Source organism: Anguilla anguilla, chromosome 4 (genome assembly GCF_013347855.1).
Source record: "Anguilla anguilla isolate fAngAng1 chromosome 4, fAngAng1.pri, whole genome shotgun sequence".
Lineage (NCBI taxonomy): Eukaryota > Metazoa > Chordata > Actinopteri > Anguilliformes > Anguillidae > Anguilla > Anguilla anguilla.
The window spans coordinates 15,436,861-15,459,111 of NC_049204.1; the positions used below are offsets into that span (position 1 = coordinate 15,436,861).

The window sequence follows — 22,251 nt, forward strand, 5'->3', positions numbered from 1 at the left end:
CTCTTAATGTTCACTGACACACTAGCTGGGAGTGGTTATGTGCAACACAACCATCTAGCTTGTGTTAAAATTGAAATAAAACAATGAATTAATATGTTAAGAATTTGGATGATTTCTTGTGTAAAGAAAAAATAGATTTGTCACATTCCTAGGTTGGATCAAGGCTGGATAATCCTTGCTTGATCCCCTAAACAGGCAGGCTCAACCATCATGGCCAAAACAGGGCTCAGATGTGCTAATTCAAGAGCTTAATTTAAGGACATGACGTGTGTTTGCCTGAAACATGTAAGTTTGATTACTTAATTGCTTTTTCTGTAAATATAATAATATTTGCCAGCAGCCATATCACCATGCACTCTGCTCCTGTTGAATGGCTGAAGGTAAGCAAGTGTGGGCTTGGTTAGTACTTGGATGGGAGACCTCCAGGGAAAACTAAGTTGCTGCTCAAAGTGATATTCGTGAATCAGTAGGGGGCAGTTCCCTTTGTCTGAATAATCCCCAATTCCCAGTAGAGTGATGGGGACACTATGGTGAAGGAGATGCTGTCTTTCGGATGAGACATTAAACCAACGTCCTGGCTCATTAAAGACCCCATGACACTCATCGGAAAGGTTAGGGGGTTCCCTGGTATCCTGGCTAAATTCCTAATCTCGCTCTCTCAACCTGTGAGCTAATCATCCCCTGATTTAATTGACTAAAAAACTGTTCACTTCCTCTCCACCTCAGCTGATGTGTGGTGAATTTTCCAGTCCAAAATGGCTGCTGTGCAACACCCACGTGGGTGGTACACATTGGTGGCTGTCAAGGCGAGTTTCCCCCTCATCACCGTAAAGCGCTTCGAGTGAGAGAAAAGTGCTATATAAATGCAATTTAATATTATTATTACTATTATATAAAAAATGGACATTTCGTCGAACAGATCTGCTACCTGGATGAGCACAAACGTCTTGTCTGCATGGGTGAGATCCGGGTCAGAAGCATAGCTTACGTGTTCTCATGAGTGGCAATTACGATCAGAATGTGTGGCGGCTTTCTGAGGCACCACTAGAACATGCAGCTTTGATGGAAAATAGATCCCCTCCCCCTTTCTCTCAATTCAAATTTAGAGCAGGCTCCCATTTCAGGCCACAGGATCTTGTGTGCATTATGAATTGTGTGTGGTACTTACTGGCACACAGAGTGGCAGTCCATGTGAATAACTCTCTCTATGGCCCCTGGGCCCTGGATCAATGGTGCATTGATTTTCCTATCAATGGACATTATCATGGATCAGGCAGCCGCCCATTCGCTCCCACTCTGCTGCTTCCCATTGGCTCGGAACTGCATGCACTGGATGAAACAATCCTAACAGACACTCAGATGCAGAGGTGGACGAAAAGATGTGAATGTCAGAAGAGACGGTTGACCAGAGAAGGATGTTAGGACACAGACAGAGAGAGAGACACACATGGACAGTGAGAGATGAAAGGGGGGGGGGGTGATTTCGCTGTTTTGCTCCTGTAAAGGCACAGCCTCTTTAGAATGTTGGCCCAAGTAATCGCACATCCATAGGATGTTGAATCTCCCAGTGTACAAAATGCTGGGACAAGTCCATTCTGCTCTATGGGGAGTCTGGTGGCAAGCACCAGTGCCAGATAACTTCCTTTCACTGATCTGGTACAGCAAACAGAGACTTCCTGTCAAAGGATGGCCATGAGGTCTACAGGCTGTCGCGTGGCCCTGAGGACAGTAACCAGTGAAGAAACAATACCTCTTGTGCTATGTGCCCTTCCAGTTGTTAAGGACGTCTAAGCTTGTGGTTTCTATTCTGAGACTACCACTTAACTAATATTAGGATAAGTCTAATCTTGCATTTGTTTTCCTCACAAAATGCTGTGAAACATGGAGTAGACTGCAACCCTATGGCCGCTCAGGGCCTGTCTGTTCTCTGTTCTTCCCATTCTCTCTCGCATCCCTGCACAGCCCTGACTTGTGATATGAAGTTATTTGTGCTGTCGTCGCCTTGCGGATTGAGCCTCGCGCAGACAGGCTGACACCTGAGGCGGGGGGTGAGGTCACACGCTGGGGGAACCCGGTGGCGAACACAAATTAGGTGGGCCTGGGCGCGTGGAGGGGGGGGGGGGGCGGCACGCCGTGCCATTTTCGCCGGCTCTTCCGTGGGCGCGTCTCCCGACGCTCTCATTGTCTGCACGGAAGCCGGCTGCCTCTCCTCTCACCCCGTAATGGGACACCGACACATTTGGAGTGAACTCTCCTTATCCTCCCCTCTCTGAATCACAGAGGCTTAATGGGAACGAGCACTGCTCAGTTGGCTAATTTGCAGCGGCAAGAAGGCTGTATTCATTTTGACTAAAATTTCGACTAACAAATAATTACTCTCCTAGCTGGCTTTGTGTCTTTCTATGCTACCAAAATCTGTACTTAACCAAAGGATTCAATATTAATCGGGCCTACGAATCACAATAAATCTTTTTCTGTCAGTCAAAAGTACTTTAGAATCTATCTGCAGGTCCTGAAGCCTGCTAACGGGTTGAGCTACTCTGGAGAATTACGTAATGCCGTACCGTAACCATTTTAGTGTGGAAGGCTCCAATGCCATTCGGCTAGGTACCTAAACATAGAGCTGCCAAATGCAGGTACCTTCCAGCTACAAATAAAAACCCCCCAATCAGTGAGCAGTCTGATGTTAACAACATCTGCCTGTAAAACACACAGGACAAATTTCATGGAGAGACTCTTGCTCATCACTGAACTGATCTCTCTCTTCTCTCAACACTGACAACTTACATCTTAACCTGTTGACAAGGTAGAAACTTACATAGTTTTTAAACAAACATTTATTTACGTAGCAAATAAACATACAATGTCAAAAAGATAATGAAAGTAACTTTTTGTACTGAAGAGAAATACAACTAAAACACAAGATGAAATCATATGATAGTACTACTGCAACTCTCTGATGAACTCTGTTTGTCTAGCATGATTTGAAGCACATAAGCAGTTGATGAGTGATGCATTTTATATGGGTATGTAATGTCCAAGATTATAGCCCATTACAAACATTTCTCTTTTCATTGGTGATTCTCAGACTGTAGTGAAGCAATTATATAGTTTGCACAGTATGGGAACATGAATGGGAACAAGCAACAACCGCTTAGCCAAATAAAGAAATGAATAAAAATAAAAAACAAAAACATTGAAAAATTTAAATCAAAAAGCTACCAATACCATATTTAAATAGAAAAAGTAATCAGTGGTGACATGCTTTTTTATGAAGGCGAAAGAAAATTAATGAAATGGTTAATCCTACCTTCTCCCTCTGATGAATGACTCAGTTAATGAAGTCAAGAATAATTAACCTGCATTATTCAATAATTACGAAACTGCTTCAAGACTAACCCCTGCTCCTAAGCAACTCTCGACACTTGTTTGTCAGACACAAGAATTTTTAATTAGAATTGAAGCTGCAATTGAATAAATAACTCCAAAATGAAGAATATATACAGAACCATTTCTATTATAATTTCTAAAGACATTTTATCATTTTAATGACTGTCACTTAAAACAAAGAACACCACATTGTACATTATTCTCAATGACCAATATGGAAAAGTTCCTGGACCAAAATCAATTGTCAATTTGCCAAGTGCTGATATAAAAGTCTGAACCATGACCATAGCATTAAAAAACACATCATCTTTAATTATCAACAATTTTACACCTATAGTGTAGCAACGTTTTCCTTGTCAATAATGCATAATTGGTCGGTGGAAAAAGAATAACCTCGTTATACACGTTGTTGCATATCTCTGTCATTCATTATATTTCTTATCGCTGAGGAATTGACGAACTGTATAGAATTTCCAATAATATTCAGAATAAAACCACTGAAGAATGAGGTATGTTCACAACACATTAGATGTGTTCACAAAGAAATGCTTATAATGGCTATTGTATGTTTTCTAAAAGGCTCTGCCAGAGTCCTTTCTCTGGTGCATCCCCAATGTTTGCACATTTATAAATAAAACTCAGACGCAAAGCACAAAAGAAGGATGAGAAGCCGGGTATGTGTTTTCAACAGGGTTCTCATCTTTGTTCTAGCAGGGGTGCAGGATCAGAGACAGCTCGCAATAGGCCTTCCTGATATCAGCAGATGAGGTGTCCTTAACAGGCAGCGAGAGACAAAGCGCCATTTGCATTGTTTGGCCTGTAAAGGAGGCTACAGTCATGGGGAGGGGGCAGGACTTTGTGGGGGTCAACAGGTGATGTGCAGATTGACTTGGACATTCCTACTTTTCAAACCCAGTTATCCATTTGTAATTTGCACTCATGGCATGGCTTTTGAAATCAGGTTTATTACAATTTTAGGGACAGATATTTGGGCCAACTCAGTGATACTATAGAAATTCATAATTACCATAAATAGCTAGATTTAATTTATGAGTGTCCTCTATATTTTCTATATTAGTAAAACAATACACAGAGATTAGGAGGGGGCACTAGAAAGGTATTTGAATTCAAACTATGAATTCAAAATGTTCAGATCTAAAAAACTGATTAGCCAGCCAAACAGCAAAACAAAATTTCATAACAGATTTCACAACATCAGAAGCTAAACCTTAACATATTACTTTTGAAATTCTCAAGCAAGCCTATTGAGTGACACTATGCAAGTTGGCAACCTTTTCTTTCACTTGAACATTTAGCCAGTATTAACACACCACATGAACAAATTTTGAAATGTGGTAGTTGCAGTATGTACCAATACCTCAGGACACTGATAGAATTATATAAGTATAAGCACCCAGGTTTTCTAGTCAGCATTTCAAGAGACTTTATATTAGCAGGATATAACTCCAGGGAGCACAAAATAATGTATTTTGACACACAGTCTCTGCATTCAGTTTATTCCATTCATCATGTATCAGATGCTTGTCTCTTTGAATGCATCAAGCTTCAACAATAATTATATCAAACTTCATAATGATTATTATTGTGATTAAAAACAGTGTATTCTCAGTACAAGGAAAATCAGAGGGAGATTAGAATTCACGGCAACAAGGTGGCATACATTCATTTTATCCTGATCATGCACAAAGTAATACCCCCTCTTTAAATGCATAAACACAACCTTTTCTCAGCTAATATCATAGTATTACTCTGGCAGGAGGAATTTTAAACCTCAGGCCAGCCATTCGGCCTTCCCTGGGCTGGTTGTTAATGCTTACATTCGCACTGCATTGTCAAGAGATTTCAGATGTCAGCGAGTGAGCAAGGTGAGAATAGCAACCCCCCTCCTGCCCCCACTCCTCAGCAAAATGGGGCCTTGACATCTAATTGTGAGGATGGGATTGTTGTCCACAAAAAAAGGTTTAAACCTTCCCACGGGGCACCTATCCCTCCTTATTTTTTCAAAAACAAACATATGGTTTGATGCATCACACTATGTGGGATACACAACTCCCCAGTAATCTGTGTAAAGCAGATGTTGTGATCTTTATTGTGTTTGCGGTAGAACTTGTTAAAGTTGTAAAAAGCAACACTTTAACACAGTCCAAAGATGCTCATAATTTCAAACGAGAATTCTAAAGAATAAAGAAGGTTGATCATCTCAGTCAGCCTAGACACAATCTTACAAAGTACATAATACACGCTACACAAACCTCTTCAGATGCCTGGTTCTTCAGGAAATATGACCTATTCTAGTATAAATTTTTGGGCAAGAAGTTTTGATTCAAATCTTGAAATCAAATAAAAATATCACAAACCAGTACCAGTGCTACATTACCACAGTATACATGTTTAGTTTCAAAATATTTTTATTTTATTTTATTAAGCTTCCCACAAGCACTGGTTGCATTAGATTTAAGAAATCACAGTTAAAATGGGCATGCTTACAGCAGATTCTCATCAAATACAACCTTGTATTATTTAGTCCTTATGACAGGTTAGAGGAACTGTAAAAGAAGAAACCTTCTTCAGAATGAAGAGGTGTCCTTGAGTAACCAGGCCAAATCTGTGTGATTACAGCAAAGTGGAATTCAGGAAGATTGCAGCTTTTAACGTTTTCTTTTCCCATGAACCAAGAGCCGTGGAGTTTAGGCTTTGTTTCTCAACCCAAACACAGGCAGACTGAAACAGCACTGTGCTGTTACACTGAGAGAAATATTCCAGCACTGGGCAGTACAATGTCCACAACAGAAGAAAAAGAAACTCCTCTTTCAGAGAGGACTGCTTCTCCCATCTTAAAACCCTAGTGGCCTCTTCAGTGTTCCTTCTACCTGAAAAGACAGAAGGTAAAATGGCTCTGCCAAATTCCTTCACGTGGTCACTTTTTAAAATACAAGTAGAGGCATATATCAGAGGGAAATAAAAATAAAAGCATTATTCTTCCTTTGTTGTTGTAATTGTTGTTCATCTTCTGAATATTATTATTATTATTATTATTATTATAAGAAGAAGAAGAAATTAAGCGGTGATCTAGAACAGGACAAAACAGGCCAAGTGAATTTATGGCCTTAGTTCATATTAAACTGCTATTTTCTTAGGTCACACATCAGTCCTACATATCTACCAGTCACAATAATCACTGCATTTGAATGCTGATTGAGTCTGTATTCCTGGGTAAGTTGCTGAGCTCATTTCTCCTTTGTCTTTATGCCAGTCAATTAATTCTAACCACCCAAGCTGACTTGCTTCAATTTGTCTGTATGTAAACTCAACTAGAAATACTTGATGGAGTATCCTCACAAAGTTATATGTTAAAATGTTTGTAGATAACTTTCAATGCTTTGTATTCTTTTCTGAATAGTAACTTTACGAATAAGTCATTTTTGTTTTCTCTACAGCAGCATCCAAAACAAGCATGAATAACCTGTCTGAGAATCTGCTAAAGCATTCTTTAGGTATCGTGGGAAGGTCAATCCTCCTGGTCACATCGACAGCCAATTAGTCAAAATGTATTCAATTATACATTCAAGCTTGTAAACTGGCATTTCAGAAAAGTGAATATATATTGTACAAAATTTCTTGAAGAGGAAACAATTCATACCAAGGCAAAATTATAAAAATATTGTGCGTAGTGTGTGTGTTTGTGTGTGGGTCGGTGGCTTTGTGTGAGAAAATAAATGACATTAACACTGTCCACAGCAAAACAATATTACAGAAAAGACTTAGGAGAAATAGGAGAAATATAAGTATAGTGCCATTTTGTTTCATAGCACAAAATATTTTACCAATATTAAAAGAGTAGCCTATCAAAATATTAAAATAGTTCTGGGCTATTTTAAAATAGTGTGCAAAAAGGTTTTGGGATTTTATAGACATTTGTAAAAATTGAAAGTATATCAACAATTAAGCACAAGTGGAAGTAGCATCTAAGTGCAGGGGAATATGTTGTGATTATCATTTTCATCCAAATAGTTTCCCATCTTATTCATAAAGTACATTTATTTACAGATATAAGATGTTTTTTCTTCTTGTAAAATTTGAGTTTAAGGATAAATAATAATTGACGCAGAATATCCAGCAAATATAGTCACAGACACAGCAATTTCAGTTATACTAAGGAATCAGAAACTCCTGAATAAAGATGACAGTACCCAATGCTTAGAAATCTTGGGATATAGTCAAAAAGCAAGCATGGACAAAACTCAGCAAAAATATTTTCTTTATTATATGATGATCTTGTAAAATTATGACATTTGGAATAAACATGCTAAATGGGCTATATCATTGTATGAATATATTATGTTGCAGTGCCAGACAAACGAGACTAGGGTTCTCTTTCCAGGTAGTCAGCTTGGCAAGTAACTCGCTTATTATCCGTGAATGATAGCGTAAGTAATTTTACAGAAAAATAATTTGGCTGGTTGACTGAAGAAGCCTAATGTATCGCAAAAGGAGTTCGTCTTTCTCGACGTTTTCAGTTCTTGATTTTCAACAGCACATGCACAACAGGTCATATAAACACGTACGCATGTCGCTTACATAGCGCGTGTTATTTCCAATAACATTAGAAAAAAGGGGTACAGGCCGACTCATTCTTAAAATCAGTTTTTTTCAGAATATCGACCGTTGTTTCTGCGAAACAGCCAGAAAACGTCGACAAAACGCGCGCAGTCTCCCGAATGGAGCCTGCCTCGCGAGACCACGGACTGCTTTTCCCAATGCTCTCCGAGAATGGATTCGCATAGCGAGCGGCTGAAGACCAATGTAAATACAGTAAGGAGGACAAATGTAGCTGAATGCTGAATATAGGCCTACTACGTGCCTGTTTTTATTTAATTTTTAATTTTTAATAAAAACAGCATGGATAATAAAATTAATAGAATTAGAATTAATATACTACCATAGTCATAATATCGGCATCAGGCTATTTATTATTAATAATAATAATAATAATAATAATAATAATAATAATAATAATAATAATAATAATTATACAATGGCAGAACCGTAACGCGGAACAGTAGCTACAATGAATTTAAAAATACGCCGATTTTAAACCACTACTGATTTCCTTCCAGTGGCACAGACAACACCACAAGCTGGAAACGTGACTTCCATGGCCTTGAAGCAACAAGATATCCGTTTACCAAAACTATTTGTCACATTCACGTAGGAGGTTGTGTTGCATCTGTGTTTCGTCTTTACATATGTCTTACGCTGCTGCTTCTGTAAAAAAAAAAAAAAAAAAAAAAAAGTTAAATATATCCGGGTATTGACAAATTAAGTTCTGATATAAACAATGTTTCGCCATGTAAAATGTTTTTTCTTTTCATCTGTCGACCTGTCGCATTTTGTTAAGCCATAACAGCTCGATACTTTTTAAACCCGTATGAATAAGCAACAGGCTGCAGATATTAAAGAAAAAATGAGAACAGGAAAAGAGAAAGACCATTTTTTCCGTTTTATCCGATCTTTCCCTTTACTCGTTAAAACCACCGCGTAACCAGTTTTGAGTTTCTGACACAAATTCCTCATCAGACGTCCAGTAAGACACTATGCAACCTATAAATTAACATTTATTTATGTTAATACATTAAACAACGCGTTTGTTGCGCTCACTTGCAAGAGATCATTATTTGAAAGAGGGTTCATGCATCTTAAGCTTCTTGTACGCATACCACAAAAGTTCGCTGGCAGAAGCTATGATACAGTTTAATAAAACTGCATTACATTTAGATTATTATTTATAATCTAATTTATATGATCTTTTACCGAATATGTAAAATCATATATACACCCGTTATCTGGGACAGCAAGAAACTGAACACGTGACCGATGCTCAAACTTAAGATGCACCTCACACTGCACTTACAACCAGTGAGTATTAATCCGTATTTTTTAATAACAGCAAAGTAACTGCCGCCCCAGTCGTGAAGCTCCACCTCACTTTCCCTTATCTTTGTTCCTGTTCATTGACTCCCTCAGCTCACTACGGCCTAAACGCTCCACGTCTCTTACGCTCGTGTCCCCATCATCACTCCTTCCACACCACTGCCATCCAGTGGCCACCTGGGCGCGCGCGCGTCGCGTGCATGCGGCCATATTGCATGCCTGTTCGCATGCATGTTTACATTGAGAGAACACACGGGTTACGGAAACAAATCGCAGAGCGAGCAACTCTGGAGCATGCAGGCCTTTTTGTAAGTATACTCCATGTTCAAATAAATATTTTGGAAAAAGATTTCGAAGGGAAAATTATTTGCTGAACAAAAAATGGGTGTGGATTTTTGAGAACAATGGGCATGCTTGTGTAACTGACAGCAAAATTGTATGGTTCCACTACAGAGATCATTCACTTAATCATGAAAATAAGACCGTTTAGATTGTAGATGTAAAAAAAAACAAGTTTTTTCACATCCTAGTTCATCCAAGCAATATCAGCATTTTTCTCACTCACAGTTGCACACACACACACACACACACACACACACACATTCTCTCTGCATCTCTTACATCACACTGCCACCTGATTACACTGGGTATACAAGAAATGTCAACAGTTCTTTTCCCTATATCTACAACGCTTCGTGCACTCCTTGACAGGCTGTGTGACAAAGTGCCTCCTAGCAATTGTTATTAATAATCTGTCGGGATAGAGCTGCCCTCGGGCCTTTAAATAGCTGGGCTATGGGTCCTCTTTATGAGGGGAAAGGGGGAGGGGACTGAGCAGGCTTCAGGAAGAGAGGGGAATCAGAGACCTTGGGGAGTGAAGAGTATGTCAGGGTAGGTGGTGCAAGACAGGGATTGGTCAGCTGTTTTGAGTGGGGTGGCCTGGATCATAGTTTTTTTTTTTTGTTGGTGCATGGTCCCAGGCCTATGAGTAACAAATGATAAAGCTGATGGTAGGTACTGTCAGGGCAGGGTACATATTAGAGGTTGGTTTGTTGTGGCTGGCAAGGGAAGCTGGCCTGCCTTGGAACCTGGCAGCAGAAGGAATCTTAAGATTTTTGGCTTTGCTGTTGTATTTAACCACTTTAAGGGAGCAGCAACAATGAAAATGTAGCCCTCTGGTTAGAATGCAGATTCTGTGGTGGGCCAGAGCATAAAGCAACACAGGGAATTCCAGAATCAGCAGCACATCGAGCATTCTGACAGAGAAAGCTTTTCAGGGAGGGAGGGTGCGGATACCATGGTTTAGCAATAAGGACAGAATATCCAGTATGCTTTCTAATATAACTTCAAACTATGGTTCTAATTATCTGCTGGGATTTGTCATGCATTGACGATCTGTTGGGCTATTGTCTTGATTTTCCATGCACTTGTAGTTGCAGGATACAATGGACTGAACTTGGTCGTCAGTCCGATTATTATTGTTAATGTACTATTAATTTCTTGACTGATATTGCTCGAGATTTAAAAAACTTTAAAATATAATTTTATATTATTCAGCACCAAATAGGATTGGACATGATTTCCATGTCATATGGAAAACTCGATCAGCCTACCCCTCATCAAAAAAACAAACAGGGCCAGCTGAAACTCATTGCATTGTGAGGACACCTGAAACTAGTTTCACAAATCAGATCTTAGAACTAATCCATATCGCTCATGTAAGCAAGGAACGTTCTCGTGAGGAAAACTGTTACCATTACAACTTAATTTAGGAAAAATGCCCAGATCTTCATATTTGTATGACCAATACACATATAGAAATATTTAGACTCTTTGTCCCAGAATTTAACCTGGCAGAATTTAACATTTGCACAATCCAGTTCTTTGATTGAGGTTATAGAGTGCATTAATATTAATGAAGCATTAATATCTATTATAGATCATGTATCTGCTAATTACCCATCCATTATGATGGATTTAAATAATGGTGTGCTGGAATAAGTGCCGGTGGCCATATTAATAATCAGAGCTGTAGCCTTTGATCATTAGGAGAGATTATAAATGAAGCCAGCAGTACTCTGTTGGACAGTAACTGGGAAACACAAAGCCAGCTGGGAAAGAATTTACTGTACTAAGATGTTCTACTCTGCCTTTTACAAATAATTCAAATAAGCAACTTATAAAACCGAAACAGTCCCTCTACCAATTGAGTTTTAAGGTACATATCTGGGGATTCACTGAGAAAACAGAAATTCCATACTTCATAAGCTGTATTATTCTTAGCAGAATGGATTCTTAGACACTTTCTGTTAAACCATTTTGCATTTTGTGAAGAAAGTAGTCTCATCTTTTCATACCTAGAGAGAGAGATAGACAGGCAGCCCAGTGCCTGTAGGGGGCGCACCCACCCTCTTCCAGCTGTTGAGCTGGGTGACATTTTGAGACTTCTCACAGGATCTCTGAATGCAGAGAATTTTGAGATTGGTCTGCATTAGGAATATAAATATGCATCTGAGTATTTGGATACTTGGGAGAAATGCAATACTCTGTTAACAGAAACAATCAATGGATGCTCAACTTCCAAAAAATATCCCCATGGAATTTTGTATCCCATGTTAGAACTGTTGTTCGAAATGGACAACGATGTTGATGTTACACTTCCTGAATACAACAGGACAACAATAGACGAACATATGGATCTGAGGTTCACATATACATGTGAGCAAAGCTAGGCAACTGCCAGTAATTATTTCCTCCTGTGAGAACCTAGAATTTGTGAAAAACCTAGAAAAGCAAATTGTGGGAGGAACAACTAGCAATGTGTAATCATACAAAAGCAAAGAATCCTACTGTTGCCACCATGAATGTTGAAGCGAATGTCATCACAACAGTCATCTCTGGCCTCATTTGTTCAGAGGAGATGTGATCCTCAGCATTCTGAGGTAATTACAGAGAGGGAATGCAGCCTAATTTCCAAGGATAATTCCAAATTTCAAGTGGTAACTAAATAAAATAAACCTTCCACCAATATTGATCTGAAGTTTAGCTTTGTCATTTCTGCTTCGTAAAAAAGTTTCCGCCAAACCTTCCCTCACCCCTTCAAAAAAAAATAAAATAAAATAAAATGCTAAGGTATATTGAATACAATGCTATGCACAAACAATATCATGAACCAACAATACGGATGTTCAGAGTGGATCATTAATATAGAAAGTGGATGAATTTACAGAAGCTGTCATAGATGTGATGCAAATATCTCCGTACCATAGAACATTCTTGATTCCAAAGGTCTTATCCTGCTAAATCTCCGTTGTAAATGAATGAAGAAGAATGTTCTTCAATAAATTATATTTGACTTATTTCTCCTTTAGACTAAAGTAGTGAAGTTTAAGATTCCGGTTTCCTGAAAGTCATCTCCTACACAGGCTAGATATTATAAACCTTTGGCCGATACACATTTCTTCTTGTATTTGTTGGCATTACGTGCACTAACCAAAATGGCACCACGTGTTCCATTTGACACCTTAATGTTTCATGCAACAGATTTGAAGAAAAAATGAATAGTATGTCTGCCAGCGATAAAGGGCCCTATACACACTGGAAGCTGGGGGGGGGGGGGGGGGGGGTTGTTTTTGGGCATTGTTTGTTTTACACTCTTATGAGTTGTTTGCTTGTTAACAAATCAACAGCTTGGCAAAGGGAGGGGGCCCTGAAAGAGAGGCCAGCCGGCCGATGGCCCTGGCCCAGTAACCCCACGAGAGTGAGGTCAGTGTAAAACCAGCACGGTTTTCCAAACCTCACTAATAAAATCCTTAGTGCTCACTGGATGAAACAACAAAGAGACTCATAAAACAGAGGAGGTCAAGCAATTATCAGCATCAGGATTGAGCTGAAGAGAAGAAAAGACTCCCGTAGCTCTATTCGTACTCCATCTCAGTCTGCTTGTGAAGGACACTCAACAGAACAAGATTAGGATGTTAAACTATGATTATGTTTCCATTATGCAGGCAAAGCCAATTGTTCAAAATAAGACAAAGGTACAGTGCATAAATAGTCCTAAACTTCTTTGACAGGAAATTCATTGGTTGATAGTTTGTATAAGGTAGGTTGTGAAAGTGGTGCATTCCAAGGCATTGTTTGAATACAGTGCTATTACATTTAATACAGATTTAGGCAATTTAATATTAATGTAAATTGTAAAACACTAATTTACTTCTGTTCTTTTTCTTCTTTTTGCAATATAATTGATTTAATGACTTATCGGATACACTCTTTGTGATGAAAGGAGGAGTAATTGCCTGAATCATAGATAGTGTTGGATTTTTTTCAGCCATTAAAATTGTATGCACTCTATTTCCCCTTCCATCCTGTTGTGTGATGATCTTGAACTTTCAAAGACAGTCATTCATGCTGAATGCTTTCATAGGCCAAATAATTGACTAAAATTGCTTGCTGTCTAACAGAGAATTTTGTTTACATTCTACAATCCGAGCTTTTTGTGGGTTTAAATGGAAGCTCAATTTTCCCACATTAAAAAAATGCAGATGTTTTTGAGACTAGGAACTGAATCCCTGGCAAACTCATCTGCTCTCTCAGTTGTTTTGTTTCTGTGAGTATTATAAATGGTCTGCCAATCTCTCAAAGCTTGATACATGAATCAAGCAAAACGAACAAGCAAAGCTGATTATGCCCAAATGAACATAACTGAAAGTGGAAGCATTTTGCTCCTAATAGTGGAGTTTCCCTGTGCATTTCATACAATGATATCAATGTTGATGTGGCCATGAGTGAAACCCCCACATGAGTCAATTAACGAATGAAAAGAAATGAAAAAAAAAAAAATCACAAGTTAAATTTTGCATATGTAAATTAGGGAAACTCTGTAAGAGATCAAAGTAAATTTGTGTATACCAGGAAATAAACAGACGCATATCATTTTGTCTCATATCTGGATTATAGCTCTAGGTTCCCATTCCTCATGTAGCACTGCACAGGTTTTCATGGTGAATCAAATGTTTCATTACATCTGACATTTATTAACTAAGTGGTTTATGGTTTCCTACAGTACTGTAACTCGAAAGGAAAGTCATGAATTACAGGTACTTCTTAAGCAAACAATCCTTTTTGTTTGTGTTCAGTGCCCGATCTTAGGGAACACAGGTGTAGGGATTTCAATTGCTCCTGTTGTTCTCGTTGTTTTTGCTTTCCATTTCACTTGCAGATTTTATTATTATTTTGCTACTTAGAAATAATTCTAAATAACTCCTTGGGGAAACATAGTTTAAAATAAAGCATCAAGTTCATACTTCAAATTTGTATATATAATTTTGGACAGATTTTTTCCATTTCATTATTTAATTTTTCATAACAAACTAAGCGTAAAACAAAGAGTTATATCTATCACTGTATGAAACATTATGCGTTTTGCATTATGCATTATTTTTAAAAAATTTCTAGTGTGAATTGTTAAATGTTGTGACGAACATACTGTTTGACCGAAACAACTGCACTGCGCAGGGCTGATTTTAAAGCACAGGCTGCTGTTTCCATAGTCAATTGTTGGCTCACACTAAACTCATTATGAGTGGTCTCTCTTAACTGAATGAATTAGGGAATTCATGGCCTTGTATTCAACTACAGTGGTTACCACAAGACACAGGGCATTTTAATAGACCGGCAAGCTACGAAATCAGACTGCAGCAAAAGCATGACCCTAGTCATAACCCATATTAGCATTACTTATTAATACTGATGAGTAACTAATGGCAATATACTACTCAGCCTACCACAAATTAACTAGCTAGCTACATTTATTCTCACACTGAAATCAGTGATACTGTCATTCTAGCTCCTAGCATATGATACAACAATAATTGTACACCTCAAACAAAATATTTTAAACATAAAAGATTCATATACAGTATATACAGCAAACAGTGTATTCCCTTCACAACAACAAATACATGCTTGATGAAATCAGGCAGCCGACTAAATTATTAATATCCAAATGAAACCAAGTAACAACAACAACAAAAACATTCTGAGCCATATGTTTCAAGCTAATGCACATGGCTATTCCAAGGCAATGTTATTCCTTTCATGTCAATTGGCCCAAAGAGTGCGGGCTCTTCAAACATTTTGTCAGATGAATAAGTATGACATCTTGGATTGTGTCACAGACAGCATGTTTCAGGCTGAAAGACATCTTCAAAGAACTCATTTGCAAAATCCAATAAGCACCAAGTGAGGGGCGGGGGGTGGGGGGTGGGGGGGGGGGGGGGGTTATCTGTTCAATAACAAATGTTGAAAGTTTCTCAAAAGGAGGATCCTTCCAGTTCTCGAAAAAGCATAGCTATGCAACCAGAATGTGTGCTACAAACCTAGTCAGAATTTCGATTTAATCAGCCCATGCTGTGTGAAACGATTTGGCCAGTACAGGAAACAACACTGAACAGCCAGCTTCTGGAAATCCCCTACCTTGAACATCAGCTGTTCAAGGCTCTTTTGAAGATATGTTGGTACAATAAAAAGAGTTGCTCCCACTCTGTGATCAAGTGTTGCCACATGAAGAGTACATATAATAGGTACAGGATCATTACTGCGTGTGATCATTCATACCAACATGTACACAAACCTACAACTATTATCATTTTAAGGATTAACAAGGGCACAGTATTTCAGAACATGCATCCTAAAAAAAGGCTTCCGTGAAACCATTCCTCGAATTTGTGAATGACAGGCCCCAATGGCACAAGTGTATTTTTCTATGACATTGTTGCCATAAAACCACGATAATTACCCAACTGTGCAGAAATCAGCTTGTTTCTGCCATTTGCACTATAACAGTTTTGAGTTGAATGATGCTACACTCCCCTCAGTTTACCATCTGTGAGAGCAATGAGAGGGCACTGCATGTGGAGCGTAAGGCTATGCATTCATGAAACGGTTGACTGACAAGTGTCCTGCAATTTTTGTAAATCCTCTGGTGTGCTCCTTTATTTCTCAACCATCCATTTCATGTAGTCTATGTGCAAATGGAGATGGGACTGCTGAAGCAAAACAGCCAATGCCATTAATGGATGAGGATGTCTCTAGCTTGAAACAGAGGACCTTTCAAACACAGAGGTCCTCAGAGACCAACATAAGTACGCAATCTCTGAACCAGGAACAAGTATGACGAAAACCCTAGAGAGAAGTACCGGTCCAAGTACAGGGAACAACCGCATAGTTCAACTTGGACCCTGATGGTTAAACTGATTAACACTAACAACGAGAACGGCAACAACGCAATCTATGGAAAAATAAAAATAAATAAAAATACAATTAGTCGTTAAGACAGGCGCATCAACTAAGTCACCTATGAAACAGCTGCCTAGTTACAACCCTAAGTTTAGTCATTTACAGGGGGGAAGGGAGGGATGGGGAGAGGTGCAGCCTGAAGAGGTGGGTCTTCAGTCGTCGTTTGAAATGGGTCACAGTCTCAGCTGTTCTGACCTCCACAGGGAGGTCATTCCACCATCGTGGGGCCAGAACAGACAGGAGACGTGTTCTGGAAGTGCAGGTGCGAAGAGGGGGAGGTGCTAGGCGTCCTGAGGTAGCAGAACGGAGGGATCTGGCTGGCATGTAGGGTTTGAATATCTTGTGAAGGTATGCTGGGGCTGATCCCTTGACTGCCTGGTATGCTAGGACCAATGTTTTGAATTTGATGCGAGCTATAACAGGCAGCCAGTGGAGGGTAGTGAGCAGGGGAGTTACGTGGGAGTGTCTGGGGAGGTTGAAGACCAGACGAGCCGCAGATTCTTACATTTATTTATTCTTTGAAATGCTTTTTGCTTTCAGCTACTACAAAACATTCAGGTCCACCTACTGAAATGAACCCCTTCTTCAAATCTTCTTTCGAAGGAGGCAGAAAAGCTGTACATAAATACACTTCATGTACATGACGGCTTCAGCTCAGAGCTGTGGGGCCAAAAACAAATTCCAGACTTCTTGGCACCTTGCGAATGTCACTTGAATTCAAGACCAGTACGCAAAAAAAAGGAAACATAAAATGACTCATTTATGAACTTACAATATAAGCTGATCAGTACTGGCAGAAATCCCCTGGTAAGTTTTTTCTTGCACAATCTGAGAACGGCAGATGACCAACAGCCTGCACTTGGCAAGGAATGGCTCAACTGTCACAGGGTAGACAAGACCAAGAAAGTGATCCGCTTTAAAGATTAAGGTAAATTAAATTACAAGAGTGCATGTTAACATTTAGTAAGTAACAAAAGTAGCCATGCAATGATTTTAATTTTATTCAGTAAATGAAAACCCCATGACAGAGATGTCAATGATAATGTCAATGATTCTATCATATTTCCACACCTTGTTTGATCACATTTACATACATGTGTGATTCGATTCACTCTGGGACTCAGGGAATTACATCACACCATGATGTAAACAGAAGCAATGGAGGTAGCCTCAGACCATTAGAACTGTACTCAGTACATTTGTGATGTTGATCTGCCAGTGTATGAAAGCAAAAACGCTATAGTCAACAGAAAACACACAACCCCTTTCAAAGGGGAACTAAACCACAGTGACAGCATCTGATTGTCTTTTCTTTACCTATTTCCTCCTCCCCATATGTCCTTCCTAAATTTTTTCCAAAAGGACAGTCTCTAAAACAGACACATCTCTCTTTCAGTGTTCCATTTTTAATGCTGCATATATTCAAACTCAAGCAGCAAACTGGAACATGTAATGTGCAATGAGTGTATTATAACATGAGCTTGCCACCTTGCTATAACAGGCAATGCCCTACATGTCTTCCATAAAGCCTTGCCATTAGGTAGACAATGCAAGCTAGCACAAATACTTATATATTATTAACAGGAATAAGTTCCAATGAGGCAAAGTGCAAATCCACAGAGACACATAGTGTGCACAAAAATGATCCTTGGCACAATTAGCTACACTTATGCCAATGCCAAGTGCATTAAACCACTGTCAGCTAACAAACAATCATCGTGCATTTTCATCATGCGTTGTATGTGAATTGTGTTTGTTTTGTCTTTTCGAGCTGCACTTTCTTTAAAAAAAAGGGGAATTGTAGTTTATTGTGCAACCTCTTTTCCAATGATCAAACATAAAAATATTTTTCTTGCCCTTTAAGTAATTTTCATGAGTTGAAAAGTTTTTAAACAGCAACAAATCTAATTTGTTGACTAGACTACCAATCACATTATAAAGTGTTGAATTTGCTGTTTAGTGGTAGAAAGGTAGAGCCTACTTATGTATACAGTATCTCATATGATACTTGAATCTGATGGTTTAACTAGCTAAGCTACCTTGAGTGTAAAACATGGGAAGCCCAGGTCTCTGTGGGCCTCTGGAGTAAATTCCTAGAATTCTTTGCATTACAATGAAAGAGAATAGGCCTACTCTGCACAAGATTTGGACTGAATTATCTAAAGCTAACCTGCCCACAGCCCTCTCCTGGCGCACAGCTTGCATTATGCAATAGATATATCGATTCCTTCCTTCTGCTCATGACTGGCAGATTGTTATAGCATAATCTGACATGCAACATATAATACGTGTCTCAGTGTCTAACTATAATTGCACTTGTCATCGGAGGTTCCACGCTGAAAATCCAATGTTAAAAGCGTTGTGGTGGGTGCTATTACAGAATATAATAATAATAATAATAATAATAATAATAGTAATAATAGGCCTGATTCAGAATTCAATAACCTATAGGCCTACTCACATAAAATGTCTGCCATATAACCTTAAAAAAAACGTTGTAAAAACATTAGGCTGCATACAGACACACGGAAGTATTTTACTTGACACGAGTAATTGAACAGAGGGAAGGTAGGTCCTATTTCTAATACCGCACATAATGGGCAGAAAATAGCAATAAAGCTGGCCAATACCTATAGCCAACTTTTTTGACTGCCTCAAAAACTCGTTATTTCGCTCGAACTGACAGTAAAGCAAACTGATCACATCCTGTAGCCTACAGTATTTTGTAATCATGTAGTATTAAACCAGCAGTTATAAAATATGCCTACGTTCACGGAAACTTAGCGCTTCGCTCTTTGGCTACATTTGCTACATCATCGCTGGTATTAAAGGCCCGCTCCGCTAACGTTCTCTGAAAATATAGTGCATTTGAGTCCAGTAACAACTAACCCTAGCTCATTTCGCAGTCACGGCGTCATGTGTGAGAAAAATACAGCCGCCATGGCTAGGTTCAGGGTCCGTAAAATGTAGCACGCTTCCGAGATAAACATCGGCTAATAAGCAGTCTTCGAGAACCCAGCTACCAGCCATTGTAACACGGAGTAGCTACGTAAGATCTAGGCAGCTGCCTGATTTCCTGTGCCATTGGAAAATCGAGGCAAACCACTTTAGTATTACGATACTTCAGTTATAATTGACGATTAAACGGAAATGCACCCAGAATCAAAGTTAGTAGGCTACTAGCTAATTGTCAGTTTTTTAAGAACAAAATCAACGACAATGACATGCTCTTTAGATACATGTTAGTTGCATTACCTGTTCCACGGATAAGAATTGGTAAAACTTCTCAAGAATTTCCTTCTGTGTCAAATGCTTCCGAGCTCCATGTAAACGCAAGCATTAGTTTAAGGCAGTTAACAGAATCAAATCACATAATCAGACATTTTGGAGTCAGCAGTTCTCACAATTTATTGTTTTCAGTCGCCGTGTCGTTTTCCATCGACAAGATACAAATCCCAAAATAACGATTTTGCATTGATAATCCATTTTCACAGAAAATTCAGTCGTTTCCCTCAAACATGGATTTGGATCCTCATTCTTAAAGGAGACGCACGTGTTTTCACTCGTGTTTTCCAGCTAAAGCTGCCGCCCCTGTGTGCAGTGACGCATATGCATTGCAGCAAAATTATTCAGTAAGGAGTCGAGACAAGAGGGGTTGGGGTATCAAATAAGTTTAATCTTTATAAAATATTTGGTAATTGGCTCTCTATTTTAAGTATTTAATCAGTTATCGTTTGCCTGTGTGGGATTTAACCTTCGATGTCCTTCATCCTTCGGAAGTGCTTACATTAACATAAACAAAACAGTCAGAACCATGCATGTTCAGTTGTAGTGTAAGCTAAAATATGATGTTTGAAGTCTGAGATTTTAAACATATCCATAACTGTATTTCACAAGAAAGATTAACTACAAAACCACATCTTGAATATGAATGTGCATTGAAGAAATTCATTGAACCTTCTGTTGATAAGGCAATCCCTTCAGAAATAACACAGTCATACAAGGTCCATAGGCCTATGCTGGTTCTTCGTCTATAACTAATACTACAATATTGTGGATAAACTTGTAGCAATCTGGAAATATGACATACTGTAATTATTGAGGCTCGATTATGTATGTCAGTTATAGTAACCAACAGAGAAACAGTCATTTTACTTGTGATATAGCATATTGTTCCTTCGGCAGGGTTGCATATTTGCCAAATGAGGAATGAGGAATTTATTGAATTTAATCTGTTCAAAAACTGCTATAAACAGTGGACTGTTTGGGCAGCAAAACCATGGCTACTTATTGTCTTGGAGATATGGTAAGTAGACTACTTTGTAACCTTTTAGGGGCAGTATCAGTGACTGGTAGTCAGGACCACAATGGCTCAGTTTGTTGCCTTGTCTCAAAGAACTAATATATTCCTTAATTCCATAACTTGTGCAGTGTGCCAGCCTAGGTCCCACAGTATCTATACCAAATTTTCTTAGAATTTTCAAGAATCATATTAATTTATGTGTACTGGGTTTTATTTCATGTCTGATGACTCTACTGATACTCATTGGATGTGTGAATGTGAATGTAAAAAAAAGAGAGAGACCCTGGGGTGAGTGGGTAAGTGGGAGGGAAGGAAGACAAGTTGGGAGAGTTTAAATCCATTTTTCCATGTTTCTTCTATGTTCTTTTTTCTGTCAAGAATTGATATTAAATACAAACAGATTTAAGTAGAATTTACCAAATATGTTTTCTCACACTTGTTGAAAAACCAATAAAAATATTATTTAAAAAAATGAATCCCGCAATTTTTTGTCTGGAAGTTTTTAATTGCTTAATTTTCCCCCAGTCAACTTTTATATGAAAGCTAAGATATCCTGAGGTAATATTTTGTTCTCACACCCTGTGCACTTCAATAGGTTCTTGTGATTTTAATATTATTCACACACTATCCACTGACTTTTGTTTCTTGGTCCCAGTGCTATTTTTCTTCAAAGTTAGAGCATTAAGGGAGAAATTATTTTTTTTACAAAATTGTTCCACTCACACAGGAAGAGAGGCCTCAATTTGCTCCACTTTGTGTATGGAGCTGAGGCTTTATAAGTGGCAGTGAATAATGACTGTTTTCATTTCGAAAATGACTGCCTTTCCTTTCCTGGGGCCCCTAAAGACGCACCCTGTACTCCGTTCCTTTGTCTCTGATTTGATTAACAGATTGGTGGTTTTTAGTCTATGCATACTTTATAACCTACCTTTTCTGCCACTTAGAATTAAAAGGATAAAGTGGTAAAAATATTAAAACATTAGGACTGTCATGGAATTATTATGGTATTATGCTATTTATTATAGCCTATCCTTAACTCTAATGTCACTGCGATGACCAATGGAGGTTGGACCCGCCACCCCCCACCCCCCCATAGCCAGGTTCATCCTGAGATTTTTTCCCACTGTGGTGCATTTTTCTTGGGGGGGGGGGGGGGGGGGGGCGGTTCATAGAACACTCATCTTCATTAATAGTTGCATTGAATATGTTTGCTAATCCATTGTCTCTAGCAAATTTTGTACTTCGATACCATTACATTGGCCTGCTTATATTAACAATTTTTTAAACTGTGTTTTGGTCCATGCTGT

The 22,251-nt window shown here is 38.7% G+C and overlaps 1 long non-coding RNA gene across 1 annotated transcript; it reads right to left on the bottom strand.

The window, feature by feature from the left end:
- Positions 1 to 7,652: 7,652 nt before the first annotated feature.
- Positions 7,653 to 20,392, bottom strand: LOC118226227. Its single transcript, XR_004764995.1, has 2 exons — positions 19,897 to 20,392; positions 7,653 to 8,676 (listed from the first exon to the last, which is right to left on the bottom strand). It is a non-coding gene; the product is annotated as an uncharacterized LOC118226227 (long non-coding RNA).
- Between the last annotated feature and the right edge of the window lie 1,859 nt (positions 20,393 to 22,251).